We start from the raw sequence: 27,957 nt of genomic DNA on the forward strand, positions 1-27,957 counted from the left end.
TTTTGCTTGTTTGTCGGATTTTGGGATGGACTCTTTGGCTCTGCTTTTCTTCTCCTCATTGGATTTTTCATGTTCAAAGTTGCAGAAGCCAGATTACAAGCTACATTTGGTCTACTTCAGCAACTGTGCATTGCATTGCCATGTAATGTGATGCAATGCTATCTTTCTAGCTCTCCCTTTCTACTCCTTTTGGATAAACAGACATATTAGGCAAGCATTTTGGAGCTTTCACCTAAATAACTACAGGTGGTGAGATAAGCAGCACAATATAATTGACCTTTCAGTATATTGTTGCACACACACCATCTATTTAGCAAATGCCCTTGTTATCAACAGCAGCCTTTTAAACTCACCCGAGCTAACAGGTATGTGCGCTGGTTACACTGCTGCGCTTAAAATTTCTTTTTTGGTTTGCTACAATGCCTTTTCTGAAACGTTGTCTCCTTCTGCTGGAACACTGACTTCTTTCATTTAATGCCTGCCAGACTATAAAGAGAACCCAACCCAAAAAGTTTGGTTGATTAGGATTAGTCTGTGGCATTCTGTTAAACTGTTGCTTATGGCGGTCTCTGTGAGCTTCTCAGCGACATTCAGCCAGCCAGGTATCCTGCCTGCAGTAGATGGAATGTGGCAATGGAACGCTGGCTGCGCGTGTCATAATAGGCTCTGAGCCTTTATATACCTGTGCACAGCAGCAGCCACCTTCAGTCTGCTGCTGGACAGCCAGCAGCAGCAGCAGCAGCAGGAGAGGTATGTAATCAGGAGCCCTCCTGCTAAGGGTAGACAGCTGCTCGTTCCACCCCACCCCCCGCCTTAATTGGTTCTCCTCCCTTCCAACGGTGTTGAGGCGGGTGGGAACAGCAGGGGGTGAAGGTGCTGTGTTTAAAGAGGTGGAGTTATGCAGATCTAAAACGCGTGGATTGCAGCAGCAGCAAGCCGAAAAGTGCAGGCATGTAAGGGATCTAGAGGTTGACAACATGTCTTCTTAACGGGAGTCCAGGAGCTCATCTCCACAAATGGACTTTTTAGGATCCTTGGGTGGCTCCGTAGTTTGAAACCAATTCTGGTTATCGCTTCTCGGCCTTTTGGCTAAGATCAAGTGTAGTATCTGTTCTTATCAGTTTAATATCTGATACGTCCCCTATCTGGGGACCATATATTAAATGGATTTTTAGAACAGGGAGATGGAAAAAGAGCTTGCTCTGTCCACTCCACGCATTGACCTGGTATTGCAGTATCTCCAGGACCGGTGCACCCCTTCTTTAATGCAGTTTCTAAAATCAGAAAGAATTGAATTCAATGTTTTTTGTTCATTTTGCTTGTTTGTCGGATTTTGGGATGGACTCTTTGGCTCTGCTTTTCTTCTCCTCATTGGATTTTTCATGTTCAAAGTTGCAGAAGCCAGATTACAAGCTCATTTTGGTTCAACTTCAGCAACTGTGCATTGCATTGCCATGTAATGTGATGCAATGCTATCTTTCTAGCTCTCCCTTTCTACTTCCTTTTGGTAAACAGACATATTAGGCAAGCATTTTGGAGCTTTCACCTAAATAACTACAGGTGGTGAGATAAGCTGCACAATATAATTGACCTTTCAGTATATTGTTGCACACACACCATCTATTTAGCAAATGCCCTTGTTATCAACAGCAGCCTTTTAAACTCACCCGAGCTAACAGGTATGTGCGCTGGTTACACTGCTGCGCTTAAAATTTCTTTTTTGGTTTGCTACAATGCCTTTTCTGAAACGTTGTCTCCTTCTGCTGGAACACTGACTTCTTTCATTTAATGCCTGCAGACTATAAAAGAGAACCCAACCCAAAAAGTTTGGTTGATTAGTCTGTGGCATTCTGTTAAACTGTTGCTTATGGCGGTCTCTGTGAGCTTCTCAGCGACATTCAGCCAGCCAGGTATCCTGCCTGCAGTAGATGGAATGTGGCAATGGAACGCTGGCTGCGCGTGTCATAATAGGCTCTGAGCCTTTATATACCTGTGCACAGCAGCAGCCACCTTCAGTCTGCTGCTGGACAGCCAGCAGCAGCAGCAGCAGCAGGAGAGGTATGTAATCAGGAGCCCTCCTGCTAAGGGTAGACAGCTGCTCGTTCCACCCCACCCCCCGCCTTAATTGGTTCTCCTCCCTTCCAACGGTGTTGAGGCGGGTGGGAACAGCAGGGGGTGAAGGTGCTGTGTTTAAAGAGGTGGAGTTATGCAGATCTAAAACGCGTGGATTGCAGCAGCAGCAAGCCGAAAAGTGCAGGCATGTAAGGGATCTAGAGGTTGACAACATGTCTTCTTAACGGGAGTCCAGGAGCTCATCTCCACAAATGGACTTTTTAGGATCCTTGGGTGGCTCCGTAGTTTGAAACCAATTCTGGTTATCGCTTCTCGGCCTTTTGGCTAAGATCAAGTGTAGTATCTGTTCTTATCAGTTTAATATCTGATACGTCCCCTATCTGGGGACCATATATTAAATGGATTTTTAGAACAGGGAGATGGAAAAAGAGCTTGCTCTGTCCACTCCACGCATTGACCTGGTATTGCAGTATCTCCAGGACCGGTGCACCCCTTCTTTAATGCAGTTTCTAAAATCAGAAAGAATTGAATTCAATGTTTTTTGTTCATTTTGCTTGTTTGTCGGATTTTGGGATGGACTCTTTGGCTCTGCTTTTCTTCTCCTCATTGGATTTTTCATGTTCAAAGTTGCAGAAGCCAGATTACAAGCTCATTTTGGTTCAACTTCAGCAACTGTGCATTGCATTGCCATGTAATGTGATGCAATGCTATCTTTCTAGCTCTCCCTTTCTACTTCCTTTTGGATAAACAGACATATTAGGCAAGCATTTTGGAGCTTTCACCTAAATAACTACAGGTGGTGAGATAAGCTGCACAATATAATTGACCTTTCAGTATATTGTTGCACACACACCATCTATTTAGCAAATGCCCTTGTTATCAACAGCAGCCTTTTAAACTCACCCGAGCTAACAGGTATGTGCGCTGGTTACACTGCTGCGCTTAAAATTTCTTTTTTGGTTTGCTACAATGCCTTTTCTGAAACGTTGTCTCCTTCTGCTGGAACACTGACTTCTTTCATTTAATGCCTGCAGACTATAAAAGAGAACCCAACCCAAAAAGTTTGGTTGATTAGTCTGTGGCATTCTGTTAAACTGTTGCTTATGGCGGTCTCTGTGAGCTTCTCAGCGACATTCAGCCAGCCAGGTATCCTGCCTGCAGTAGATGGAATGTGGCAATGGAACGCTGGCTGCGCGTGTCATAATAGGCTCTGAGCCTTTATATACCTGTGCACAGCAGCAGCCACCTTCAGTCTGCTGCTGGACAGCCAGCAGCAGCAGCAGCAGCAGGAGAGGTATGTAATCAGGAGCCCTCCTGCTAAGGGTAGACAGCTGCTCGTTCCACCCCACCCCCCGCCTTAATTGGTTCTCCTCCCTTCCAACGGTGTTGAGGCGGGTGGGAACAGCAGGGGGTGAAGGTGCTGTGTTTAAAGAGGTGGAGTTATGCAGATCTAAAACGCGTGGATTGCAGCAGCAGCAAGCCGAAAAGTGCAGGCATGTAAGGGATCTAGAGGTTGACAACATGTCTTCTTAACGGGAGTCCAGGAGCTCATCTCCACAAATGGACTTTTTAGGATCCTTGGGTGGCTCCGTAGTTTGAAACCAATTCTGGTTATCGCTTCTCGGCCTTTTGGCTAAGATCAAGTGTAGTATCTGTTCTTATCAGTTTAATATCTGATACGTCCCCTATCTGGGGACCATATATTAAATGGATTTTTAGAACAGGGAGATGGAAAAAGAGCTTGCTCTGTCCACTCCACGCATTGACCTGGTATTGCAGTATCTCCAGGACCGGTGCACCCCTTCTTTAATGCAGTTTCTAAAATCAGAAAGAATTGAATTCAATGTTTTTTGTTCATTTTGCTTGTTTGTCGGATTTTGGGATGGACTCTTTGGCTCTGCTTTTCTTCTCCTCATTGGATTTTTCATGTTCAAAGTTGCAGAAGCCAGATTACAAGCTCATTTTGGTTCAACTTCAGCAACTGTGCATTGCATTGCCATGTAATGTGATGCAATGCTATCTTTCTAGCTCTCCCTTTCTACTTCCTTTTGGATAAACAGACATATTAGGCAAGCATTTTGGAGCTTTCACCTAAATAACTACAGGTGGTGAGATAAGCTGCACAATATAATTGACCTTTCAGTATATTGTTGCACACACACCATCTATTTAGCAAATGCCCTTGTTATCAACAGCAGCCTTTTAAACTCACCCGAGCTAACAGGTATGTGCGCTGGTTACACTGCTGCGCTTAAAATTTCTTTTTTGGTTTGCTACAATGCCTTTTCTGAAACGTTGTCTCCTTCTGCTGGAACACTGACTTCTTTCATTTAATGCCTGCAGACTATAAAAGAGAACCCAACCCAAAAAGTTTGGTTGATTAGTCTGTGGCATTCTGTTAAACTGTTGCTTATGGCGGTCTCTGTGAGCTTCTCAGCGACATTCAGCCAGCCAGGTATCCTGCCTGCAGTAGATGGAATGTGGCAATGGAACGCTGGCTGCGCGTGTCATAATAGGCTCTGAGCCTTTATATACCTGTGCACAGCAGCAGCCACCTTCAGTCTGCTGCTGGACAGCCAGCAGCAGCAGCAGCAGCAGGAGAGGTATGTAATCAGGAGCCCTCCTGCTAAGGGTAGACAGCTGCTCGTTCCACCCCACCCCCCGCCTTAATTGGTTCTCCTCCCTTCCAACGGTGTTGAGGCGGGTGGGAACAGCAGGGGGTGAAGGTGCTGTGTTTAAAGAGGTGGAGTTATGCAGATCTAAAACGCGTGGATTGCAGCAGCAGCAAGCCGAAAAGTGCAGGCATGTAAGGGATCTAGAGGTTGACAACATGTCTTCTTAACGGGAGTCCAGGAGCTCATCTCCACAAATGGACTTTTTAGGATCCTTGGGTGGCTCCGTAGTTTGAAACCAATTCTGGTTATCGCTTCTCGGCCTTTTGGCTAAGATCAAGTGTAGTATCTGTTCTTATCAGTTTAATATCTGATACGTCCCCTATCTGGGGACCATATATTAAATGGATTTTTAGAACAGGGAGATGGAAAAAGAGCTTGCTCTGTCCACTCCACGCATTGACCTGGTATTGCAGTATCTCCAGGACCGGTGCACCCCTTCTTTAATGCAGTTTCTAAAATCAGAAAGAATTGAATTCAATGTTTTTTGTTCATTTTGCTTGTTTGTCGGATTTTGGGATGGACTCTTTGGCTCTGCTTTTCTTCTCCTCATTGGATTTTTCATGTTCAAAGTTGCAGAAGCCAGATTACAAGCTCATTTTGGTTCAACTTCAGCAACTGTGCATTGCATTGCCATGTAATGTGATGCAATGCTATCTTTCTAGCTCTCCCTTTCTACTTCCTTTTGGATAAACAGACATATTAGGCAAGCATTTTGGAGCTTTCACCTAAATAACTACAGGTGGTGAGATAAGCTGCACAATATAATTGACCTTTCAGTATATTGTTGCACACACACCATCTATTTAGCAAATGCCCTTGTTATCAACAGCAGCCTTTTAAACTCACCCGAGCTAACAGGTATGTGCGCTGGTTACACTGCTGCGCTTAAAATTTCTTTTTTGGTTTGCTACAATGCCTTTTCTGAAACGTTGTCTCCTTCTGCTGGAACACTGACTTCTTTCATTTAATGCCTGCAGACTATAAAAGAGAACCCAACCCAAAAAGTTTGGTTGATTAGTCTGTGGCATTCTGTTAAACTGTTGCTTATGGCGGTCTCTGTGAGCTTCTCAGCGACATTCAGCCAGCCAGGTATCCTGCCTGCAGTAGATGGAATGTGGCAATGGAACGCTGGCTGCGCGTGTCATAATAGGCTCTGAGCCTTTATATACCTGTGCACAGCAGCAGCCACCTTCAGTCTGCTGCTGGACAGCCAGCAGCAGCAGCAGCAGCAGGAGAGGTATGTAATCAGGAGCCCTCCTGCTAAGGGTAGACAGCTGCTCGTTCCACCCCACCCCCCGCCTTAATTGGTTCTCCTCCCTTCCAACGGTGTTGAGGCGGGTGGGAACAGCAGGGGGTGAAGGTGCTGTGTTTAAAGAGGTGGAGTTATGCAGATCTAAAACGCGTGGATTGCAGCAGCAGCAAGCCGAAAAGTGCAGGCATGTAAGGGATCTAGAGGTTGACAACATGTCTTCTTAACGGGAGTCCAGGAGCTCATCTCCACAAATGGACTTTTTAGGATCCTTGGGTGGCTCCGTAGTTTGAAACCAATTCTGGTTATCGCTTCTCGGCCTTTTGGCTAAGATCAAGTGTAGTATCTGTTCTTATCAGTTTAATATCTGATACGTCCCCTATCTGGGGACCATATATTAAATGGATTTTTAGAACAGGGAGATGGAAAAAGAGCTTGCTCTGTCCACTCCACGCATTGACCTGGTATTGCAGTATCTCCAGGACCGGTGCACCCCTTCTTTAATGCAGTTTCTAAAATCAGAAAGAATTGAATTCAATGTTTTTTGTTCATTTTGCTTGTTTGTCGGATTTTGGGATGGACTCTTTGGCTCTGCTTTTCTTCTCCTCATTGGATTTTTCATGTTCAAAGTTGCAGAAGCCAGATTACAAGCTCATTTTGGTTCAACTTCAGCAACTGTGCATTGCATTGCCATGTAATGTGATGCAATGCTATCTTTCTAGCTCTCCCTTTCTACTTCCTTTTGGATAAACAGACATATTAGGCAAGCATTTTGGAGCTTTCACCTAAATAACTACAGGTGGTGAGATAAGCTGCACAATATAATTGACCTTTCAGTATATTGTTGCACACACACCATCTATTTAGCAAATGCCCTTGTTATCAACAGCAGCCTTTTAAACTCACCCGAGCTAACAGGTATGTGCGCTGGTTACACTGCTGCGCTTAAAATTTCTTTTTTGGTTTGCTACAATGCCTTTTCTGAAACGTTGTCTCCTTCTGCTGGAACACTGACTTCTTTCATTTAATGCCTGCAGACTATAAAAGAGAACCCAACCCAAAAAGTTTGGTTGATTAGTCTGTGGCATTCTGTTAAACTGTTGCTTATGGCGGTCTCTGTGAGCTTCTCAGCGACATTCAGCCAGCCAGGTATCCTGCCTGCAGTAGATGGAATGTGGCAATGGAACGCTGGCTGCGCGTGTCATAATAGGCTCTGAGCCTTTATATACCTGTGCACAGCAGCAGCCACCTTCAGTCTGCTGCTGGACAGCCAGCAGCAGCAGCAGCAGCAGGAGAGGTATGTAATCAGGAGCCCTCCTGCTAAGGGTAGACAGCTGCTCGTTCCACCCCACCCCCCGCCTTAATTGGTTCTCCTCCCTTCCAACGGTGTTGAGGCGGGTGGGAACAGCAGGGGGTGAAGGTGCTGTGTTTAAAGAGGTGGAGTTATGCAGATCTAAAACGCGTGGATTGCAGCAGCAGCAAGCCGAAAAGTGCAGGCATGTAAGGGATCTAGAGGTTGACAACATGTCTTCTTAACGGGAGTCCAGGAGCTCATCTCCACAAATGGACTTTTTAGGATCCTTGGGTGGCTCCGTAGTTTGAAACCAATTCTGGTTATCGCTTCTCGGCCTTTTGGCTAAGATCAAGTGTAGTATCTGTTCTTATCAGTTTAATATCTGATACGTCCCCTATCTGGGGACCATATATTAAATGGATTTTTAGAACAGGGAGATGGAAAAAGAGCTTGCTCTGTCCACTCCACGCATTGACCTGGTATTGCAGTATCTCCAGGACCGGTGCACCCCTTCTTTAATGCAGTTTCTAAAATCAGAAAGAATTGAATTCAATGTTTTTTGTTCATTTTGCTTGTTTGTCGGATTTTGGGATGGACTCTTTGGCTCTGCTTTTCTTCTCCTCATTGGATTTTTCATGTTCAAAGTTGCAGAAGCCAGATTACAAGCTCATTTTGGTTCAACTTCAGCAACTGTGCATTGCATTGCCATGTAATGTGATGCAATGCTATCTTTCTAGCTCTCCCTTTCTACTTCCTTTTGGATAAACAGACATATTAGGCAAGCATTTTGGAGCTTTCACCTAAATAACTACAGGTGGTGAGATAAGCTGCACAATATAATTGACCTTTCAGTATATTGTTGCACACACACCATCTATTTAGCAAATGCCCTTGTTATCAACAGCAGCCTTTTAAACTCACCCGAGCTAACAGGTATGTGCGCTGGTTACACTGCTGCGCTTAAAATTTCTTTTTTGGTTTGCTACAATGCCTTTTCTGAAACGTTGTCTCCTTCTGCTGGAACACTGACTTCTTTCATTTAATGCCTGCAGACTATAAAAGAGAACCCAACCCAAAAAGTTTGGTTGATTAGTCTGTGGCATTCTGTTAAACTGTTGCTTATGGCGGTCTCTGTGAGCTTCTCAGCGACATTCAGCCAGCCAGGTATCCTGCCTGCAGTAGATGGAATGTGGCAATGGAACGCTGGCTGCGCGTGTCATAATAGGCTCTGAGCCTTTATATACCTGTGCACAGCAGCAGCCACCTTCAGTCTGCTGCTGGACAGCCAGCAGCAGCAGCAGCAGCAGGAGAGGTATGTAATCAGGAGCCCTCCTGCTAAGGGTAGACAGCTGCTCGTTCCACCCCACCCCCCGCCTTAATTGGTTCTCCTCCCTTCCAACGGTGTTGAGGCGGGTGGGAACAGCAGGGGGTGAAGGTGCTGTGTTTAAAGAGGTGGAGTTATGCAGATCTAAAACGCGTGGATTGCAGCAGCAGCAAGCCGAAAAGTGCAGGCATGTAAGGGATCTAGAGGTTGACAACATGTCTTCTTAACGGGAGTCCAGGAGCTCATCTCCACAAATGGACTTTTTAGGATCCTTGGGTGGCTCCGTAGTTTGAAACCAATTCTGGTTATCGCTTCTCGGCCTTTTGGCTAAGATCAAGTGTAGTATCTGTTCTTATCAGTTTAATATCTGATACGTCCCCTATCTGGGGACCATATATTAAATGGATTTTTAGAACAGGGAGATGGAAAAAGAGCTTGCTCTGTCCACTCCACGCATTGACCTGGTATTGCAGTATCTCCAGGACCGGTGCACCCCTTCTTTAATGCAGTTTCTAAAATCAGAAAGAATTGAATTCAATGTTTTTTGTTCATTTTGCTTGTTTGTCGGATTTTGGGATGGACTCTTTGGCTCTGCTTTTCTTCTCCTCATTGGATTTTTCATGTTCAAAGTTGCAGAAGCCAGATTACAAGCTCATTTTGGTTCAACTTCAGCAACTGTGCATTGCATTGCCATGTAATGTGATGCAATGCTATCTTTCTAGCTCTCCCTTTCTACTTCCTTTTGGATAAACAGACATATTAGGCAAGCATTTTGGAGCTTTCACCTAAATAACTACAGGTGGTGAGATAAGCTGCACAATATAATTGACCTTTCAGTATATTGTTGCACACACACCATCTATTTAGCAAATGCCCTTGTTATCAACAGCAGCCTTTTAAACTCACCCGAGCTAACAGGTATGTGCGCTGGTTACACTGCTGCGCTTAAAATTTCTTTTTTGGTTTGCTACAATGCCTTTTCTGAAACGTTGTCTCCTTCTGCTGGAACACTGACTTCTTTCATTTAATGCCTGCAGACTATAAAAGAGAACCCAACCCAAAAAGTTTGGTTGATTAGTCTGTGGCATTCTGTTAAACTGTTGCTTATGGCGGTCTCTGTGAGCTTCTCAGCGACATTCAGCCAGCCAGGTATCCTGCCTGCAGTAGATGGAATGTGGCAATGGAACGCTGGCTGCGCGTGTCATAATAGGCTCTGAGCCTTTATATACCTGTGCACAGCAGCAGCCACCTTCAGTCTGCTGCTGGACAGCCAGCAGCAGCAGCAGCAGCAGGAGAGGTATGTAATCAGGAGCCCTCCTGCTAAGGGTAGACAGCTGCTCGTTCCACCCCACCCCCCGCCTTAATTGGTTCTCCTCCCTTCCAACGGTGTTGAGGCGGGTGGGAACAGCAGGGGGTGAAGGTGCTGTGTTTAAAGAGGTGGAGTTATGCAGATCTAAAACGCGTGGATTGCAGCAGCAGCAAGCCGAAAAGTGCAGGCATGTAAGGGATCTAGAGGTTGACAACATGTCTTCTTAACGGGAGTCCAGGAGCTCATCTCCACAAATGGACTTTTTAGGATCCTTGGGTGGCTCCGTAGTTTGAAACCAATTCTGGTTATCGCTTCTCGGCCTTTTGGCTAAGATCAAGTGTAGTATCTGTTCTTATCAGTTTAATATCTGATACGTCCCCTATCTGGGGACCATATATTAAATGGATTTTTAGAACAGGGAGATGGAAAAAGAGCTTGCTCTGTCCACTCCACGCATTGACCTGGTATTGCAGTATCTCCAGGACCGGTGCACCCCTTCTTTAATGCAGTTTCTAAAATCAGAAAGAATTGAATTCAATGTTTTTTGTTCATTTTGCTTGTTTGTCGGATTTTGGGATGGACTCTTTGGCTCTGCTTTTCTTCTCCTCATTGGATTTTTCATGTTCAAAGTTGCAGAAGCCAGATTACAAGCTCATTTTGGTTCAACTTCAGCAACTGTGCATTGCATTGCCATGTAATGTGATGCAATGCTATCTTTCTAGCTCTCCCTTTCTACTTCCTTTTGGATAAACAGACATATTAGGCAAGCATTTTGGAGCTTTCACCTAAATAACTACAGGTGGTGAGATAAGCTGCACAATATAATTGACCTTTCAGTATATTGTTGCACACACACCATCTATTTAGCAAATGCCCTTGTTATCAACAGCAGCCTTTTAAACTCACCCGAGCTAACAGGTATGTGCGCTGGTTACACTGCTGCGCTTAAAATTTCTTTTTTGGTTTGCTACAATGCCTTTTCTGAAACGTTGTCTCCTTCTGCTGGAACACTGACTTCTTTCATTTAATGCCTGCAGACTATAAAAGAGAACCCAACCCAAAAAGTTTGGTTGATTAGTCTGTGGCATTCTGTTAAACTGTTGCTTATGGCGGTCTCTGTGAGCTTCTCAGCGACATTCAGCCAGCCAGGTATCCTGCCTGCAGTAGATGGAATGTGGCAATGGAACGCTGGCTGCGCGTGTCATAATAGGCTCTGAGCCTTTATATACCTGTGCACAGCAGCAGCCACCTTCAGTCTGCTGCTGGACAGCCAGCAGCAGCAGCAGCAGCAGGAGAGGTATGTAATCAGGAGCCCTCCTGCTAAGGGTAGACAGCTGCTCGTTCCACCCCACCCCCCGCCTTAATTGGTTCTCCTCCCTTCCAACGGTGTTGAGGCGGGTGGGAACAGCAGGGGGTGAAGGTGCTGTGTTTAAAGAGGTGGAGTTATGCAGATCTAAAACGCGTGGATTGCAGCAGCAGCAAGCCGAAAAGTGCAGGCATGTAAGGGATCTAGAGGTTGACAACATGTCTTCTTAACGGGAGTCCAGGAGCTCATCTCCACAAATGGACTTTTTAGGATCCTTGGGTGGCTCCGTAGTTTGAAACCAATTCTGGTTATCGCTTCTCGGCCTTTTGGCTAAGATCAAGTGTAGTATCTGTTCTTATCAGTTTAATATCTGATACGTCCCCTATCTGGGGACCATATATTAAATGGATTTTTAGAACAGGGAGATGGAAAAAGAGCTTGCTCTGTCCACTCCACGCATTGACCTGGTATTGCAGTATCTCCAGGACCGGTGCACCCCTTCTTTAATGCAGTTTCTAAAATCAGAAAGAATTGAATTCAATGTTTTTTGTTCATTTTGCTTGTTTGTCGGATTTTGGGATGGACTCTTTGGCTCTGCTTTTCTTCTCCTCATTGGATTTTTCATGTTCAAAGTTGCAGAAGCCAGATTACAAGCTCATTTTGGTTCAACTTCAGCAACTGTGCATTGCATTGCCATGTAATGTGATGCAATGCTATCTTTCTAGCTCTCCCTTTCTACTTCCTTTTGGATAAACAGACATATTAGGCAAGCATTTTGGAGCTTTCACCTAAATAACTACAGGTGGTGAGATAAGCTGCACAATATAATTGACCTTTCAGTATATTGTTGCACACACACCATCTATTTAGCAAATGCCCTTGTTATCAACAGCAGCCTTTTAAACTCACCCGAGCTAACAGGTATGTGCGCTGGTTACACTGCTGCGCTTAAAATTTCTTTTTTGGTTTGCTACAATGCCTTTTCTGAAACGTTGTCTCCTTCTGCTGGAACACTGACTTCTTTCATTTAATGCCTGCAGACTATAAAAGAGAACCCAACCCAAAAAGTTTGGTTGATTAGTCTGTGGCATTCTGTTAAACTGTTGCTTATGGCGGTCTCTGTGAGCTTCTCAGCGACATTCAGCCAGCCAGGTATCCTGCCTGCAGTAGATGGAATGTGGCAATGGAACGCTGGCTGCGCGTGTCATAATAGGCTCTGAGCCTTTATATACCTGTGCACAGCAGCAGCCACCTTCAGTCTGCTGCTGGACAGCCAGCAGCAGCAGCAGCAGCAGGAGAGGTATGTAATCAGGAGCCCTCCTGCTAAGGGTAGACAGCTGCTCGTTCCACCCCACCCCCCGCCTTAATTGGTTCTCCTCCCTTCCAACGGTGTTGAGGCGGGTGGGAACAGCAGGGGGTGAAGGTGCTGTGTTTAAAGAGGTGGAGTTATGCAGATCTAAAACGCGTGGATTGCAGCAGCAGCAAGCCGAAAAGTGCAGGCATGTAAGGGATCTAGAGGTTGACAACATGTCTTCTTAACGGGAGTCCAGGAGCTCATCTCCACAAATGGACTTTTTAGGATCCTTGGGTGGCTCCGTAGTTTGAAACCAATTCTGGTTATCGCTTCTCGGCCTTTTGGCTAAGATCAAGTGTAGTATCTGTTCTTATCAGTTTAATATCTGATACGTCCCCTATCTGGGGACCATATATTAAATGGATTTTTAGAACAGGGAGATGGAAAAAGAGCTTGCTCTGTCCACTCCACGCATTGACCTGGTATTGCAGTATCTCCAGGACCGGTGCACCCCTTCTTTAATGCAGTTTCTAAAATCAGAAAGAATTGAATTCAATGTTTTTTGTTCATTTTGCTTGTTTGTCGGATTTTGGGATGGACTCTTTGGCTCTGCTTTTCTTCTCCTCATTGGATTTTTCATGTTCAAAGTTGCAGAAGCCAGATTACAAGCTCATTTTGGTTCAACTTCAGCAACTGTGCATTGCATTGCCATGTAATGTGATGCAATGCTATCTTTCTAGCTCTCCCTTTCTACTTCCTTTTGGATAAACAGACATATTAGGCAAGCATTTTGGAGCTTTCACCTAAATAACTACAGGTGGTGAGATAAGCTGCACAATATAATTGACCTTTCAGTATATTGTTGCACACACACCATCTATTTAGCAAATGCCCTTGTTATCAACAGCAGCCTTTTAAACTCACCCGAGCTAACAGGTATGTGCGCTGGTTACACTGCTGCGCTTAAAATTTCTTTTTTGGTTTGCTACAATGCCTTTTCTGAAACGTTGTCTCCTTCTGCTGGAACACTGACTTCTTTCATTTAATGCCTGCAGACTATAAAAGAGAACCCAACCCAAAAAGTTTGGTTGATTAGTCTGTGGCATTCTGTTAAACTGTTGCTTATGGCGGTCTCTGTGAGCTTCTCAGCGACATTCAGCCAGCCAGGTATCCTGCCTGCAGTAGATGGAATGTGGCAATGGAACGCTGGCTGCGCGTGTCATAATAGGCTCTGAGCCTTTATATACCTGTGCACAGCAGCAGCCACCTTCAGTCTGCTGCTGGACAGCCAGCAGCAGCAGCAGCAGCAGGAGAGGTATGTAATCAGGAGCCCTCCTGCTAAGGGTAGACAGCTGCTCGTTCCACCCCACCCCCCGCCTTAATTGGTTCTCCTCCCTTCCAACGGTGTTGAGGCGGGTGGGAACAGCAGGGGGTGAAGGTGCTGTGTTTAAAGAGGTGGAGTTATGCAGATCTAAAACGCGTGGATTGCAGCAGCAGCAAGCCGAAAAGTGCAGGCATGTAAGGGATCTAGAGGTTGACAACATGTCTTCTTAACGGGAGTCCAGGAGCTCATCTCCACAAATGGACTTTTTAGGATCCTTGGGTGGCTCCGTAGTTTGAAACCAATTCTGGTTATCGCTTCTCGGCCTTTTGGCTAAGATCAAGTGTAGTATCTGTTCTTATCAGTTTAATATCTGATACGTCCCCTATCTGGGGACCATATATTAAATGGATTTTTAGAACAGGGAGATGGAAAAAGAGCTTGCTCTGTCCACTCCACGCATTGACCTGGTATTGCAGTATCTCCAGGACCGGTGCACCCCTTCTTTAATGCAGTTTCTAAAATCAGAAAGAATTGAATTCAATGTTTTTTGTTCATTTTGCTTGTTTGTCGGATTTTGGGATGGACTCTTTGGCTCTGCTTTTCTTCTCCTCATTGGATTTTTCATGTTCAAAGTTGCAGAAGCCAGATTACAAGCTCATTTTGGTTCAACTTCAGCAACTGTGCATTGCATTGCCATGTAATGTGATGCAATGCTATCTTTCTAGCACTCCCTTTCTACTTCCTTTTGGATAAACAGACATATTAGGCAAGCATTTTGGAGCTTTCACCTAAATAACTACAGGTGGTGAGATAAGCTGCACAATATAATTGACCTTTCAGTATATTGTTGCACACACACCATCTATTTAGCAAATGCCCTTGTTATCAACAGCAGCCTTTTAAACTCACCCGAGCTAACAGGTATGTGCGCTGGTTACACTGCTGCGCTTAAAATTTCTTTTTTGGTTTGCTACAATGCCTTTTCTGAAACGTTGTCTCCTTCTGCTGGAACACTGACTTCTTTCATTTAATGCCTGCAGACTATAAAAGAGAACCCAACCCAAAAAGTTTGGTTGATTAGTCTGTGGCATTCTGTTAAACTGTTGCTTATGGCGGTCTCTGTGAGCTTCTCAGCGACATTCAGCCAGCCAGGTATCCTGCCTGCAGTAGATGGAATGTGGCAATGGAACGCTGGCTGCGCGTGTCATAATAGGCTCTGAGCCTTTATATACCTGTGCACAGCAGCAGCCACCTTCAGTCTGCTGCTGGACAGCCAGCAGCAGCAGCAGCAGCAGGAGAGGTATGTAATCAGGAGCCCTCCTGCTAAGGGTAGACAGCTGCTCGTTCCACCCCACCCCCCGCCTTAATTGGTTCTCCTCCCTTCCAACGGTGTTGAGGCGGGTGGGAACAGCAGGGGGTGAAGGTGCTGTGTTTAAAGAGGTGGAGTTATGCAGATCTAAAACGCGTGGATTGCAGCAGCAGCAAGCCGAAAAGTGCAGGCATGTAAGGGATCTAGAGGTTGACAACATGTCTTCTTAACGGGAGTCCAGGAGCTCATCTCCACAAATGGACTTTTTAGGATCCTTGGGTGGCTCCGTAGTTTGAAACCAATTCTGGTTATCGCTTCTCGGCCTTTTGGCTAAGATCAAGTGTAGTATCTGTTCTTATCAGTTTAATATCTGATACGTCCCCTATCTGGGGACCATATATTAAATGGATTTTTAGAACAGGGAGATGGAAAAAGAGCTTGCTCTGTCCACTCCACGCATTGACCTGGTATTGCAGTATCTCCAGGACCGGTGCACCCCTTCTTTAATGCAGTTTCTAAAATCAGAAAGAATTGAATTCAATGTTTTTTGTTCATTTTGCTTGTTTGTCGGATTTTGGGATGGACTCTTTGGCTCTGCTTTTCTTCTCCTCATTGGATTTTTCATGTTCAAAGTTGCAGAAGCCAGATTACAAGCTCATTTTGGTTCAACTTCAGCAACTGTGCATTGCATTGCCATGTAATGTGATGCAATGCTATCTTTCTAGCTCTCCCTTTCTACTTCCTTTTGGATAAACAGACATATTAGGCAAGCATTTTGGAGCTTTCACCTAAATAACTACAGGTGGTGAGATAAGCTGCACAATATAATTGACCTTTCAGTATATTGTTGCACACACACCATCTATTTAGCAAATGCCCTTGTTATCAACAGCAGCCTTTTAAACTCACCCGAGCTAACAGGTATGTGCGCTGGTTACACTGCTGCGCTTAAAATTTCTTTTTTGGTTTGCTACAATGCCTTTTCTGAAACGTTGTCTCCTTCTGCTGGAACACTGACTTCTTTCATTTAATGCCTGCAGACTATAAAAGAGAACCCAACCCAAAAAGTTTGGTTGATTAGTCTGTGGCATTCTGTTAAACTGTTGCTTATGGCGGTCTCTGTGAGCTTCTCAGCGACATTCAGCCAGCCAGGTATCCTGCCTGCAGTAGATGGAATGTGGCAATGGAACGCTGGCTGCGCGTGTCATAATAGGCTCTGAGCCTTTATATACCTGTGCACAGCAGCAGCCACCTTCAGTCTGCTGCTGGACAGCCAGCAGCAGCAGCAGCAGCAGGAGAGGTATGTAATCAGGAGCCCTCCTGCTAAGGGTAGACAGCTGCTCGTTCCACCCCACCCCCCGCCTTAATTGGTTCTCCTCCCTTCCAACGGTGTTGAGGCGGGTGGGAACAGCAGGGGGTGAAGGTGCTGTGTTTAAAGAGGTGGAGTTATGCAGATCTAAAACGCGTGGATTGCAGCAGCAGCAAGCCGAAAAGTGCAGGCATGTAAGGGATCTAGAGGTTGACAACATGTCTTCTTAACGGGAGTCCAGGAGCTCATCTCCACAAATGGACTTTTTAGGATCCTTGGGTGGCTCCGTAGTTTGAAACCAATTCTGGTTATCGCTTCTCGGCCTTTTGGCTAAGATCAAGTGTAGTATCTGTTCTTATCAGTTTAATATCTGATACGTCCCCTATCTGGGGACCATATATTAAATGGATTTTTAGAACAGGGAGATGGAAAAAGAGCTTGCTCTGTCCACTCCACGCATTGACCTGGTATTGCAGTATCTCCAGGACCGGTGCACCCCTTCTTTAATGCAGTTTCTAAAATCAGAAAGAATTGAATTCAATGTTTTTTGTTCATTTTGCTTGTTTGTCGGATTTTGGGATGGACTCTTTGGCTCTGCTTTTCTTCTCCTCATTGGATTTTTCATGTTCAAAGTTGCAGAAGCCAGATTACAAGCTCATTTTGGTTCAACTTCAGCAACTGTGCATTGCATTGCCATGTAATGTGATGCAATGCTATCTTTCTAGCTCTCCCTTTCTACTTCCTTTTGGATAAACAGACATATTAGGCAAGCATTTTGGAGCTTTCACCTAAATAACTACAGGTGGTGAGATAAGCTGCACAATATAATTGACCTTTCAGTATATTGTTGCACACACACCATCTATTTAGCAAATGCCCTTGTTATCAACAGCAGCCTTTTAAACTCACCCGAGCTAACAGGTATGTGCGCTGGTTACACTGCTGCGCTTAAAATTTCTTTTTTGGTTTGCTACAATGCCTTTTCTGAAACGTTGTCTCCTTCTGCTGGAACACTGACTTCTTTCATTTAATGCCTGCAGACTATAAAAGAGAACCCAACCCAAAAAGTTTGGTTGATTAGTCTGTGGCATTCTGTTAAACTGTTGCTTATGGCGGTCTCTGTGAGCTTCTCAGCGACATTCAGCCAGCCAGGTATCCTGCCTGCAGTAGATGGAATGTGGCAATGGAACGCTGGCTGCGCGTGTCATAATAGGCTCTGAGCCTTTATATACCTGTGCACAGCAGCAGCCACCTTCAGTCTGCTGCTGGACAGCCAGCAGCAGCAGCAGCAGCAGGAGAGGTATGTAATCAGGAGCCCTCCTGCTAAGGGTAGACAGCTGCTCGTTCCACCCCACCCCCCGCCTTAATTGGTTCTCCTCCCTTCCAACGGTGTTGAGGCGGGTGGGAACAGCAGGGGGTGAAGGTGCTGTGTTTAAAGAGGTGGAGTTATGCAGATCTAAAACGCGTGGATTGCAGCAGCAGCAAGCCGAAAAGTGCAGGCATGTAAGGGATCTAGAGGTTGACAACATGTCTTCTTAACGGGAGTCCAGGAGCTCATCTCCACAAATGGACTTTTTAGGATCCTTGGGTGGCTCCGTAGTTTGAAACCAATTCTGGTTATCGCTTCTCGGCCTTTTGGCTAAGATCAAGTGTAGTATCTGTTCTTATCAGTTTAATATCTGATACGTCCCCTATCTGGGGACCATATATTAAATGGATTTTTAGAACAGGGAGATGGAAAAAGAGCTTGCTCTGTCCACTCCACGCATTGACCTGGTATTGCAGTATCTCCAGGACCGGTGCACCCCTTCTTTAATGCAGTTTCTAAAATCAGAAAGAATTGAATTCAATGTTTTTTGTTCATTTTGCTTGTTTGTCGGATTTTGGGATGGACTCTTTGGCTCTGCTTTTCTTCTCCTCATTGGATTTTTCATGTTCAAAGTTGCAGAAGCCAGATTACAAGCTCATTTTGGTTCAACTTCAGCAACTGTGCATTGCATTGCCATGTAATGTGATGCAATGCTATCTTTCTAGCACTCCCTTTCTACTTCCTTTTGGATAAACAGACATATTAGGCAAGCATTTTGGAGCTTTCACCTAAATAACTACAGGTGGTGAGATAAGCTGCACAATATAATTGACCTTTCAGTATATTGTTGCACACACACCATCTATTTAGCAAATGCCCTTGTTATCAACAGCAGCCTTTTAAACTCACCCGAGCTAACAGGTATGTGCGCTGGTTACACTGCTGCGCTTAAAATTTCTTTTTTGGTTTGCTACAATGCCTTTTCTGAAACGTTGTCTCCTTCTGCTGGAACACTGACTTCTTTCATTTAATGCCTGCAGACTATAAAAGAGAACCCAACCCAAAAAGTTTGGTTGATTAGTCTGTGGCATTCTGTTAAACTGTTGCTTATGGCGGTCTCTGTGAGCTTCTCAGCGACATTCAGCCAGCCAGGTATCCTGCCTGCAGTAGATGGAATGTGGCAATGGAACGCTGGCTGCGCGTGTCATAATAGGCTCTGAGCCTTTATATACCTGTGCACAGCAGCAGCCACCTTCAGTCTGCTGCTGGACAGCCAGCAGCAGCAGCAGCAGCAGGAGAGGTATGTAATCAGGAGCCCTCCTGCTAAGGGTAGACAGCTGCTCGTTCCACCCCACCCCCCGCCTTAATTGGTTCTCCTCCCTTCCAACGGTGTTGAGGCGGGTGGGAACAGCAGGGGGTGAAGGTGCTGTGTTTAAAGAGGTGGAGTTATGCAGATCTAAAACGCGTGGATTGCAGCAGCAGCAAGCCGAAAAGTGCAGGCATGTAAGGGATCTAGAGGTTGACAACATGTCTTCTTAACGGGAGTCCAGGAGCTCATCTCCACAAATGGACTTTTTAGGATCCTTGGGTGGCTCCGTAGTTTGAAACCAATTCTGGTTATCGCTTCTCGGCCTTTTGGCTAAGATCAAGTGTAGTATCTGTTCTTATCAGTTTAATATCTGATACGTCCCCTATCTGGGGACCATATATTAAATGGATTTTTAGAACAGGGAGATGGAAAAAGAGCTTGCTCTGTCCACTCCACGCATTGACCTGGTATTGCAGTATCTCCAGGACCGGTGCACCCCTTCTTTAATGCAGTTTCTAAAATCAGAAAGAATTGAATTCAATGTTTTTTGTTCATTTTGCTTGTTTGTCGGATTTTGGGATGGACTCTTTGGCTCTGCTTTTCTTCTCCTCATTGGATTTTTCATGTTCAAAGTTGCAGAAGCCAGATTACAAGCTCATTTTGGTTCAACTTCAGCAACTGTGCATTGCATTGCCATGTAATGTGATGCAATGCTATCTTTCTAGCTCTCCCTTTCTACTTCCTTTTGGATAAACAGACATATTAGGCAAGCATTTTGGAGCTTTCACCTAAATAACTACAGGTGGTGAGATAAGCTGCACAATATAATTGACCTTTCAGTATATTGTTGCACACACACCATCTATTTAGCAAATGCCCTTGTTATCAACAGCAGCCTTTTAAACTCACCCGAGCTAACAGGTATGTGCGCTGGTTACACTGCTGCGCTTAAAATTTCTTTTTTGGTTTGCTACAATGCCTTTTCTGAAACGTTGTCTCCTTCTGCTGGAACACTGACTTCTTTCATTTAATGCCTGCAGACTATAAAAGAGAACCCAACCCAAAAAGTTTGGTTGATTAGTCTGTGGCATTCTGTTAAACTGTTGCTTATGGCGGTCTCTGTGAGCTTCTCAGCGACATTCAGCCAGCCAGGTATCCTGCCTGCAGTAGATGGAATGTGGCAATGGAACGCTGGCTGCGCGTGTCATAATAGGCTCTGAGCCTTTATATACCTGTGCACAGCAGCAGCCACCTTCAGTCTGCTGCTGGACAGCCAGCAGCAGCAGCAGCAGCAGGAGAGGTATGTAATCAGGAGCCCTCCTGCTAAGGGTAGACAGCTGCTCGTTCCACCCCACCCCCCGCCTTAATTGGTTCTCCTCCCTTCCAACGGTGTTGAGGCGGGTGGGAACAGCAGGGGGTGAAGGTGCTGTGTTTAAAGAGGTGGAGTTATGCAGATCTAAAACGCGTGGATTGCAGCAGCAGCAAGCCGAAAAGTGCAGGCATGTAAGGGATCTAGAGGTTGACAACATGTCTTCTTAACGGGAGTCCAGGAGCTCATCTCCACAAATGGACTTTTTAGGATCCTTGGGTGGCTCCGTAGTTTGAAACCAATTCTGGTTATCGCTTCTCGGCCTTTTGGCTAAGATCAAGTGTAGTATCTGTTCTTATCAGTTTAATATCTGATACGTCCCCTATCTGGGGACCATATATTAAATGGATTTTTAGAACAGGGAGATGGAAAAAGAGCTTGCTCTGTCCACTCCACGCATTGACCTGGTATTGCAGTATCTCCAGGACCGGTGCACCCCTTCTTTAATGCAGTTTCTAAAATCAGAAAGAATTGAATTCAATGTTTTTTGTTCATTTTGCTTGTTTGTCGGATTTTGGGATGGACTCTTTGGCTCTGCTTTTCTTCTCCTCATTGGATTTTTCATGTTCAAAGTTGCAGAAGCCAGATTACAAGCTCATTTTGGTTCAACTTCAGCAACTGTGCATTGCATTGCCATGTAATGTGATGCAATGCTATCTTTCTAGCTCTCCCTTTCTACTTCCTTTTGGATAAACAGACATATTAGGCAAGCATTTTGGAGCTTTCACCTAAATAACTACAGGTGGTGAGATAAGCTGCACAATATAATTGACCTTTCAGTATATTGTTGCACACACACCATCTATTTAGCAAATGCCCTTGTTATCAACAGCAGCCTTTTAAACTCACCCGAGCTAACAGGTATGTGCGCTGGTTACACTGCTGCGCTTAAAATTTCTTTTTTGGTTTGCTACAATGCCTTTTCTGAAACGTTGTCTCCTTCTGCTGGAACACTGACTTCTTTCATTTAATGCCTGCAGACTATAAAAGAGAACCCAACCCAAAAAGTTTGGTTGATTAGTCTGTGGCATTCTGTTAAACTGTTGCTTATGGCGGTCTCTGTGAGCTTCTCAGCGACATTCAGCCAGCCAGGTATCCTGCCTGCAGTAGATGGAATGTGGCAATGGAACGCTGGCTGCGCGTGTCATAATAGGCTCTGAGCCTTTATATACCTGTGCACAGCAGCAGCCACCTTCAGTCTGCTGCTGGACAGCCAGCAGCAGCAGCAGCAGCAGGAGAGGTATGTAATCAGGAGCCCTCCTGCTAAGGGTAGACAGCTGCTCGTTCCACCCCACCCCCCGCCTTAATTGGTTCTCCTCCCTTCCAACGGTGTTGAGGCGGGTGGGAACAGCAGGGGGTGAAGGTGCTGTGTTTAAAGAGGTGGAGTTATGCAGATCTAAAACGCGTGGATTGCAGCAGCAGCAAGCCGAAAAGTGCAGGCATGTAAGGGATCTAGAGGTTGACAACATGTCTTCTTAACGGGAGTCCAGGAGCTCATCTCCACAAATGGACTTTTTAGGATCCTTGGGTGGCTCCGTAGTTTGAAACCAATTCTGGTTATCGCTTCTCGGCCTTTTGGCTAAGATCAAGTGTAGTATCTGTTCTTATCAGTTTAATATCTGATACGTCCCCTATCTGGGGACCATATATTAAATGGATTTTTAGAACAGGGAGATGGAAAAAGAGCTTGCTCTGTCCACTCCACGCATTGACCTGGTATTGCAGTATCTCCAGGACCGGTGCACCCCTTCTTTAATGCAGTTTCTAAAATCAGAAAGAATTGAATTCAATGTTTTTTGTTCATTTTGCTTGTTTGTCGGATTTTGGGATGGACTCTTTGGCTCTGCTTTTCTTCTCCTCATTGGATTTTTCATGTTCAAAGTTGCAGAAGCCAGATTACAAGCTCATTTTGGTTCAACTTCAGCAACTGTGCATTGCATTGCCATGTAATGTGATGCAATGCTATCTTTCTAGCACTCCCTTTCTACTTCCTTTTGGATAAACAGACATATTAGGCAAGCATTTTGGAGCTTTCACCTAAATAACTACAGGTGGTGAGATAAGCTGCACAATATAATTGACCTTTCAGTATATTGTTGCACACACACCATCTATTTAGCAAATGCCCTTGTTATCAACAGCAGCCTTTTAAACTCACCCGAGCTAACAGGTATGTGCGCTGGTTACACTGCTGCGCTTAAAATTTCTTTTTTGGTTTGCTACAATGCCTTTTCTGAAACGTTGTCTCCTTCTGCTGGAACACTGACTTCTTTCATTTAATGCCTGCAGACTATAAAAGAGAACCCAACCCAAAAAGTTTGGTTGATTAGTCTGTGGCATTCTGTTAAACTGTTGCTTATGGCGGTCTCTGTGAGCTTCTCAGCGACATTCAGCCAGCCAGGTATCCTGCCTGCAGTAGATGGAATGTGGCAATGGAACGCTGGCTGCGCGTGTCATAATAGGCTCTGAGCCTTTATATACCTGTGCACAGCAGCAGCCACCTTCAGTCTGCTGCTGGACAGCCAGCAGCAGCAGCAGCAGCAGGAGAGGTATGTAATCAGGAGCCCTCCTGCTAAGGGTAGACAGCTGCTCGTTCCACCCCACCCCCCGCCTTAATTGGTTCTCCTCCCTTCCAACGGTGTTGAGGCGGGTGGGAACAGCAGGGGGTGAAGGTGCTGTGTTTAAAGAGGTGGAGTTATGCAGATCTAAAACGCGTGGATTGCAGCAGCAGCAAGCCGAAAAGTGCAGGCATGTAAGGGATCTAGAGGTTGACAACATGTCTTCTTAACGGGAGTCCAGGAGCTCATCTCCACAAATGGACTTTTTAGGATCCTTGGGTGGCTCCGTAGTTTGAAACCAATTCTGGTTATCGCTTCTCGGCCTTTTGGCTAAGATCAAGTGTAGTATCTGTTCTTATCAGTTTAATATCTGATACGTCCCCTATCTGGGGACCATATATTAAATGGATTTTTAGAACAGGGAGATGGAAAAAGAGCTTGCTCTGTCCACTCCACGCATTGACCTGGTATTGCAGTATCTCCAGGACCGGTGCACCCCTTCTTTAATGCAGTTTCTAAAATCAGAAAGAATTGAATTCAATGTTTTTTGTTCATTTTGCTTGTTTGTCGGATTTTGGGATGGACTCTTTGGCTCTGCTTTTCTTCTCCTCATTGGATTTTTCATGTTCAAAGTTGCAGAAGCCAGATTACAAGCTCATTTTGGTTCAACTTCAGCAACTGTGCATTGCATTGCCATGTAATGTGATGCAATGCTATCTTTCTAGCTCTCCCTTTCTACTTCCTTTTGGATAAACAGACATATTAGGCAAGCATTTTGGAGCTTTCACCTAAATAACTACAGGTGGTGAGATAAGCTGCACAATATAATTGACCTTTCAGTATATTGTTGCACACACACCATCTATTTAGCAAATGCCCTTGTTATCAACAGCAGCCTTTTAAACTCACCCGAGCTAACAGGTATGTGCGCTGGTTACACTGCTGCGCTTAAAATTTCTTTTTTGGTTTGCTACAATGCCTTTTCTGAAACGTTGTCTCCTTCTGCTGGAACACTGACTTCTTTCATTTAATGCCTGCAGACTATAAAAGAGAACCCAACCCAAAAAGTTTGGTTGATTAGTCTGTGGCATTCTGTTAAACTGTTGCTTATGGCGGTCTCTGTGAGCTTCTCAGCGACATTCAGCCAGCCAGGTATCCTGCCTGCAGTAGATGGAATGTGGCAATGGAACGCTGGCTGCGCGTGTCATAATAGGCTCTGAGCCTTTATATACCTGTGCACAGCAGCAGCCACCTTCAGTCTGCTGCTGGACAGCCAGCAGCAGCAGCAGCAGCAGGAGAGGTATGTAATCAGGAGCCCTCCTGCTAAGGGTAGACAGCTGCTCGTTCCACCCCACCCCCCGCCTTAATTGGTTCTCCTCCCTTCCAACGGTGTTGAGGCGGGTGGGAACAGCAGGGGGTGAAGGTGCTGTGTTTAAAGAGGTGGAGTTATGCAGATCTAAAACGCGTGGATTGCAGCAGCAGCAAGCCGAAAAGTGCAGGCATGTAAGGGATCTAGAGGTTGACAACATGTCTTCTTAACGGGAGTCCAGGAGCTCATCTCCACAAATGGACTTTTTAGGATCCTTGGGTGGCTCCGTAGTTTGAAACCAATTCTGGTTATCGCTTCTCGGCCTTTTGGCTAAGATCAAGTGTAGTATCTGTTCTTATCAGTTTAATATCTGATACGTCCCCTATCTGGGGACCATATATTAAATGGATTTTTAGAACAGGGAGATGGAAAAAGAGCTTGCTCTGTCCACTCCACGCATTGACCTGGTATTGCAGTATCTCCAGGACCGGTGCACCCCTTCTTTAATGCAGTTTCTAAAATCAGAAAGAATTGAATTCAATGTTTTTTGTTCATTTTGCTTGTTTGTCGGATTTTGGGATGGACTCTTTGGCTCTGCTTTTCTTCTCCTCATTGGATTTTTCATGTTCAAAGTTGCAGAAGCCAGATTACAAGCTCATTTTGGTTCAACTTCAGCAACTGTGCATTGCATTGCCATGTAATGTGATGCAATGCTATCTTTCTAGCTCTCCCTTTCTACTTCCTTTTGGATAAACAGACATATTAGGCAAGCATTTTGGAGCTTTCACCTAAATAACTACAGGTGGTGAGATAAGCTGCACAATATAATTGACCTTTCAGTATATTGTTGCACACACACCATCTATTTAGCAAATGCCCTTGTTATCAACAGCAGCCTTTTAAACTCACCCGAGCTAACAGGTATGTGCGCTGGTTACACTGCTGCGCTTAAAATTTCTTTTTTGGTTTGCTACAATGCCTTTTCTGAAACGTTGTCTCCTTCTGCTGGAACACTGACTTCTTTCATTTAATGCCTGCAGACTATAAAAGAGAACCCAACCCAAAAAGTTTGGTTGATTAGTCTGTGGCATTCTGTTAAACTGTTGCTTATGGCGGTCTCTGTGAGCTTCTCAGCGACATTCAGCCAGCCAGGTATCCTGCCTGCAGTAGATGGAATGTGGCAATGGAACGCTGGCTGCGCGTGTCATAATAGGCTCTGAGCCTTTATATACCTGTGCACAGCAGCAGCCACCTTCAGTCTGCTGCTGGACAGCCAGCAGCAGCAGCAGCAGCAGGAGAGGTATGTAATCAGGAGCCCTCCTGCTAAGGGTAGACAGCTGCTCGTTCCACCCCACCCCCCGCCTTAATTGGTTCTCCTCCCTTCCAACGGTGTTGAGGCGGGTGGGAACAGCAGGGGGTGAAGGTGCTGTGTTTAAAGAGGTGGAGTTATGCAGATCTAAAACGCGTGGATTGCAGCAGCAGCAAGCCGAAAAGTGCAGGCATGTAAGGGATCTAGAGGTTGACAACATGTCTTCTTAACGGGAGTCCAGGAGCTCATCTCCACAAATGGACTTTTTAGGATCCTTGGGTGGCTCCGTAGTTTGAAACCAATTCTGGTTATCGCTTCTCGGCCTTTTGGCTAAGATCAAGTGTAGTATCTGTTCTTATCAGTTTAATATCTGATACGTCCCCTATCTGGGGACCATATATTAAATGGATTTTTAGAACAGGGAGATGGAAAAAGAGCTTGCTCTGTCCACTCCACGCATTGACCTGGTATTGCAGTATCTCCAGGACCGGTGCACCCCTTCTTTAATGCAGTTTCTAAAATCAGAAAGAATTGAATTCAATGTTTTTTGTTCATTTTGCTTGTTTGTCGGATTTTGGGATGGACTCTTTGGCTCTGCTTTTCTTCTCCTCATTGGATTTTTCATGTTCAAAGTTGCAGAAGCCAGATTACAAGCTCATTTTGGTTCAACTTCAGCAACTGTGCATTGCATTGCCATGTAATGTGATGCAATGCTATCTTTCTAGCTCTCCCTTTCTACTTCCTTTTGGATAAACAGACATATTAGGCAAGCATTTTGGAGCTTTCACCTAAATAACTACAGGTGGTGAGATAAGCTGCACAATATAATTGACCTTTCAGTATATTGTTGCACACACACCATCTATTTAGCAAATGCCCTTGTTATCAACAGCAGCCTTTTAAACTCACCCGAGCTAACAGGTATGTGCGCTGGTTACACTGCTGCGCTTAAAATTTCTTTTTTGGTTTGCTACAATGCCTTTTCTGAAACGTTGTCTCCTTCTGCTGGAACACTGACTTCTTTCATTTAATGCCTGCAGACTATAAAAGAGAACCCAACCCAAAAAGTTTGGTTGATTAGTCTGTGGCATTCTGTTAAACTGTTGCTTATGGCGGTCTCTGTGAGCTTCTCAGCGACATTCAGCCAGCCAGGTATCCTGCCTGCAGTAGATGGAATGTGGCAATGGAACGCTGGCTGCGCGTGTCATAATAGGCTCTGAGCCTTTATATACCTGTGCACAGCAGCAGCCACCTTCAGTCTGCTGCTGGACAGCCAGCAGCAGCAGCAGCAGCAGGAGAGGTATGTAATCAGGAGCCCTCCTGCTAAGGGTAGACAGCTGCTCGTTCCACCCCACCCCCCGCCTTAATTGGTTCTCCTCCCTTCCAACGGTGTTGAGGCGGGTGGGAACAGCAGGGGGTGAAGGTGCTGTGTTTAAAGAGGTGGAGTTATGCAGATCTAAAACGCGTGGATTGCAGCAGCAGCAAGCCGAAAAGTGCAGGCATGTAAGGGATCTAGAGGTTGACAACATGTCTTCTTAACGGGAGTCCAGGAGCTCATCTCCACAAATGGACTTTTTAGGATCCTTGGGTGGCTCCGTAGTTTGAAACCAATTCTGGTTATCGCTTCTCGGCCTTTTGGCTAAGATCAAGTGTAGTATCTGTTCTTATCAGTTTAATATCTGATACGTCCCCTATCTGGGGACCATATATTAAATGGATTTTTAGAACAGGGAGATGGAAAAAGAGCTTGCTCTGTCCACTCCACGCATTGACCTGGTATTGCAGTATCTCCAGGACCGGTGCACCCCTTCTTTAATGCAGTTTCTAAAATCAGAAAGAATTGAATTCAATGTTTTTTGTTCATTTTGCTTGTTTGTCGGATTTTGGGATGGACTCTTTGGCTCTGCTTTTCTTCTCCTCATTGGATTTTTCATGTTCAAAGTTGCAGAAGCCAGATTACAAGCTCATTTTGGTTCAACTTCAGCAACTGTGCATTGCATTGCCATGTAATGTGATGCAATGCTATCTTTCTAGCTCTCCCTTTCTACTTCCTTTTGGATAAACAGACATATTAGGCAAGCATTTTGGAGCTTTCACCTAAATAACTACAGGTGGTGAGATAAGCTGCACAATATAATTGACCTTTCAGTATATTGTTGCACACACACCATCTATTTAGCAAATGCCCTTGTTATCAACAGCAGCCTTTTAAACTCACCCGAGCTAACAGGTATGTGCGCTGGTTACACTGCTGCGCTTAAAATTTCTTTTTTGGTTTGCTACAATGCCTTTTCTGAAACGTTGTCTCCTTCTGCTGGAACACTGACT

The 27,957-nt window shown here is 45.1% G+C and overlaps 21 non-coding genes across 21 annotated transcripts; all 21 read left to right on the plus strand.

The window, feature by feature from the left end:
• The first annotated feature begins 1,069 nt into the window (after positions 1-1,069).
• LOC141247021 (U2 spliceosomal RNA) lies at positions 1,070-1,260 on the plus strand. The gene has a single exon (XR_012310534.1). It is a non-coding gene; the product is annotated as a U2 spliceosomal RNA (small nuclear RNA).
• Positions 1,261-2,377: 1,117 nt separating this feature from the next.
• On the plus strand, positions 2,378-2,568 carry LOC141247022 (U2 spliceosomal RNA). The gene has a single exon (XR_012310535.1). It is a non-coding gene; the product is annotated as a U2 spliceosomal RNA (small nuclear RNA).
• A 1,118-nt stretch (positions 2,569-3,686) lies between these two features.
• On the plus strand, positions 3,687-3,877 carry LOC141247023 (U2 spliceosomal RNA). The gene has a single exon (XR_012310536.1). It is a non-coding gene; the product is annotated as a U2 spliceosomal RNA (small nuclear RNA).
• Positions 3,878-4,995: 1,118 nt separating this feature from the next.
• LOC141247024 (U2 spliceosomal RNA) lies at positions 4,996-5,186 on the plus strand. Its single transcript, XR_012310537.1, has one exon. It is a non-coding gene; the product is annotated as a U2 spliceosomal RNA (small nuclear RNA).
• A 1,118-nt stretch (positions 5,187-6,304) lies between these two features.
• On the plus strand, positions 6,305-6,495 carry LOC141247025 (U2 spliceosomal RNA). Its single transcript, XR_012310538.1, has one exon. It is a non-coding gene; the product is annotated as a U2 spliceosomal RNA (small nuclear RNA).
• Positions 6,496-7,613: 1,118 nt separating this feature from the next.
• LOC141247027 (U2 spliceosomal RNA) lies at positions 7,614-7,804 on the plus strand. The gene has a single exon (XR_012310540.1). It is a non-coding gene; the product is annotated as a U2 spliceosomal RNA (small nuclear RNA).
• A 1,118-nt stretch (positions 7,805-8,922) lies between these two features.
• LOC141247028 (U2 spliceosomal RNA) lies at positions 8,923-9,113 on the plus strand. Its single transcript, XR_012310541.1, has one exon. It is a non-coding gene; the product is annotated as a U2 spliceosomal RNA (small nuclear RNA).
• Positions 9,114-10,231: 1,118 nt separating this feature from the next.
• LOC141247029 (U2 spliceosomal RNA) lies at positions 10,232-10,422 on the plus strand. Its single transcript, XR_012310542.1, has one exon. It is a non-coding gene; the product is annotated as a U2 spliceosomal RNA (small nuclear RNA).
• Positions 10,423-11,540: 1,118 nt separating this feature from the next.
• On the plus strand, positions 11,541-11,731 carry LOC141247030 (U2 spliceosomal RNA). The gene has a single exon (XR_012310543.1). It is a non-coding gene; the product is annotated as a U2 spliceosomal RNA (small nuclear RNA).
• A 1,118-nt stretch (positions 11,732-12,849) lies between these two features.
• On the plus strand, positions 12,850-13,040 carry LOC141247031 (U2 spliceosomal RNA). The gene has a single exon (XR_012310544.1). It is a non-coding gene; the product is annotated as a U2 spliceosomal RNA (small nuclear RNA).
• Positions 13,041-14,158: 1,118 nt separating this feature from the next.
• LOC141247032 (U2 spliceosomal RNA) lies at positions 14,159-14,349 on the plus strand. Its single transcript, XR_012310545.1, has one exon. It is a non-coding gene; the product is annotated as a U2 spliceosomal RNA (small nuclear RNA).
• Positions 14,350-15,467: 1,118 nt separating this feature from the next.
• Positions 15,468-15,658, plus strand: LOC141247033 (U2 spliceosomal RNA). Its single transcript, XR_012310546.1, has one exon. It is a non-coding gene; the product is annotated as a U2 spliceosomal RNA (small nuclear RNA).
• A 1,118-nt stretch (positions 15,659-16,776) lies between these two features.
• On the plus strand, positions 16,777-16,967 carry LOC141247034 (U2 spliceosomal RNA). Its single transcript, XR_012310547.1, has one exon. It is a non-coding gene; the product is annotated as a U2 spliceosomal RNA (small nuclear RNA).
• A 1,118-nt stretch (positions 16,968-18,085) lies between these two features.
• On the plus strand, positions 18,086-18,276 carry LOC141247035 (U2 spliceosomal RNA). Its single transcript, XR_012310548.1, has one exon. It is a non-coding gene; the product is annotated as a U2 spliceosomal RNA (small nuclear RNA).
• A 1,118-nt stretch (positions 18,277-19,394) lies between these two features.
• On the plus strand, positions 19,395-19,585 carry LOC141247036 (U2 spliceosomal RNA). Its single transcript, XR_012310549.1, has one exon. It is a non-coding gene; the product is annotated as a U2 spliceosomal RNA (small nuclear RNA).
• Positions 19,586-20,703: 1,118 nt separating this feature from the next.
• Positions 20,704-20,894, plus strand: LOC141247038 (U2 spliceosomal RNA). Its single transcript, XR_012310551.1, has one exon. It is a non-coding gene; the product is annotated as a U2 spliceosomal RNA (small nuclear RNA).
• A 1,118-nt stretch (positions 20,895-22,012) lies between these two features.
• On the plus strand, positions 22,013-22,203 carry LOC141247040 (U2 spliceosomal RNA). Its single transcript, XR_012310552.1, has one exon. It is a non-coding gene; the product is annotated as a U2 spliceosomal RNA (small nuclear RNA).
• A 1,118-nt stretch (positions 22,204-23,321) lies between these two features.
• LOC141247041 (U2 spliceosomal RNA) lies at positions 23,322-23,512 on the plus strand. Its single transcript, XR_012310553.1, has one exon. It is a non-coding gene; the product is annotated as a U2 spliceosomal RNA (small nuclear RNA).
• A 1,118-nt stretch (positions 23,513-24,630) lies between these two features.
• LOC141247042 (U2 spliceosomal RNA) lies at positions 24,631-24,821 on the plus strand. The gene has a single exon (XR_012310554.1). It is a non-coding gene; the product is annotated as a U2 spliceosomal RNA (small nuclear RNA).
• Positions 24,822-25,939: 1,118 nt separating this feature from the next.
• LOC141247043 (U2 spliceosomal RNA) lies at positions 25,940-26,130 on the plus strand. The gene has a single exon (XR_012310555.1). It is a non-coding gene; the product is annotated as a U2 spliceosomal RNA (small nuclear RNA).
• Positions 26,131-27,248: 1,118 nt separating this feature from the next.
• Positions 27,249-27,439, plus strand: LOC141247044 (U2 spliceosomal RNA). Its single transcript, XR_012310556.1, has one exon. It is a non-coding gene; the product is annotated as a U2 spliceosomal RNA (small nuclear RNA).
• The last annotated feature ends 518 nt before the right edge of the window (positions 27,440-27,957 follow it).

Source organism: Phyllobates terribilis, unplaced genomic scaffold (genome assembly GCF_046119375.1).
Source record: "Phyllobates terribilis strain yellow unplaced genomic scaffold, ASM4611937v1 Scaffold_2723__1_contigs__length_110913, whole genome shotgun sequence".
Lineage (NCBI taxonomy): Eukaryota > Metazoa > Chordata > Amphibia > Anura > Dendrobatidae > Phyllobates > Phyllobates terribilis.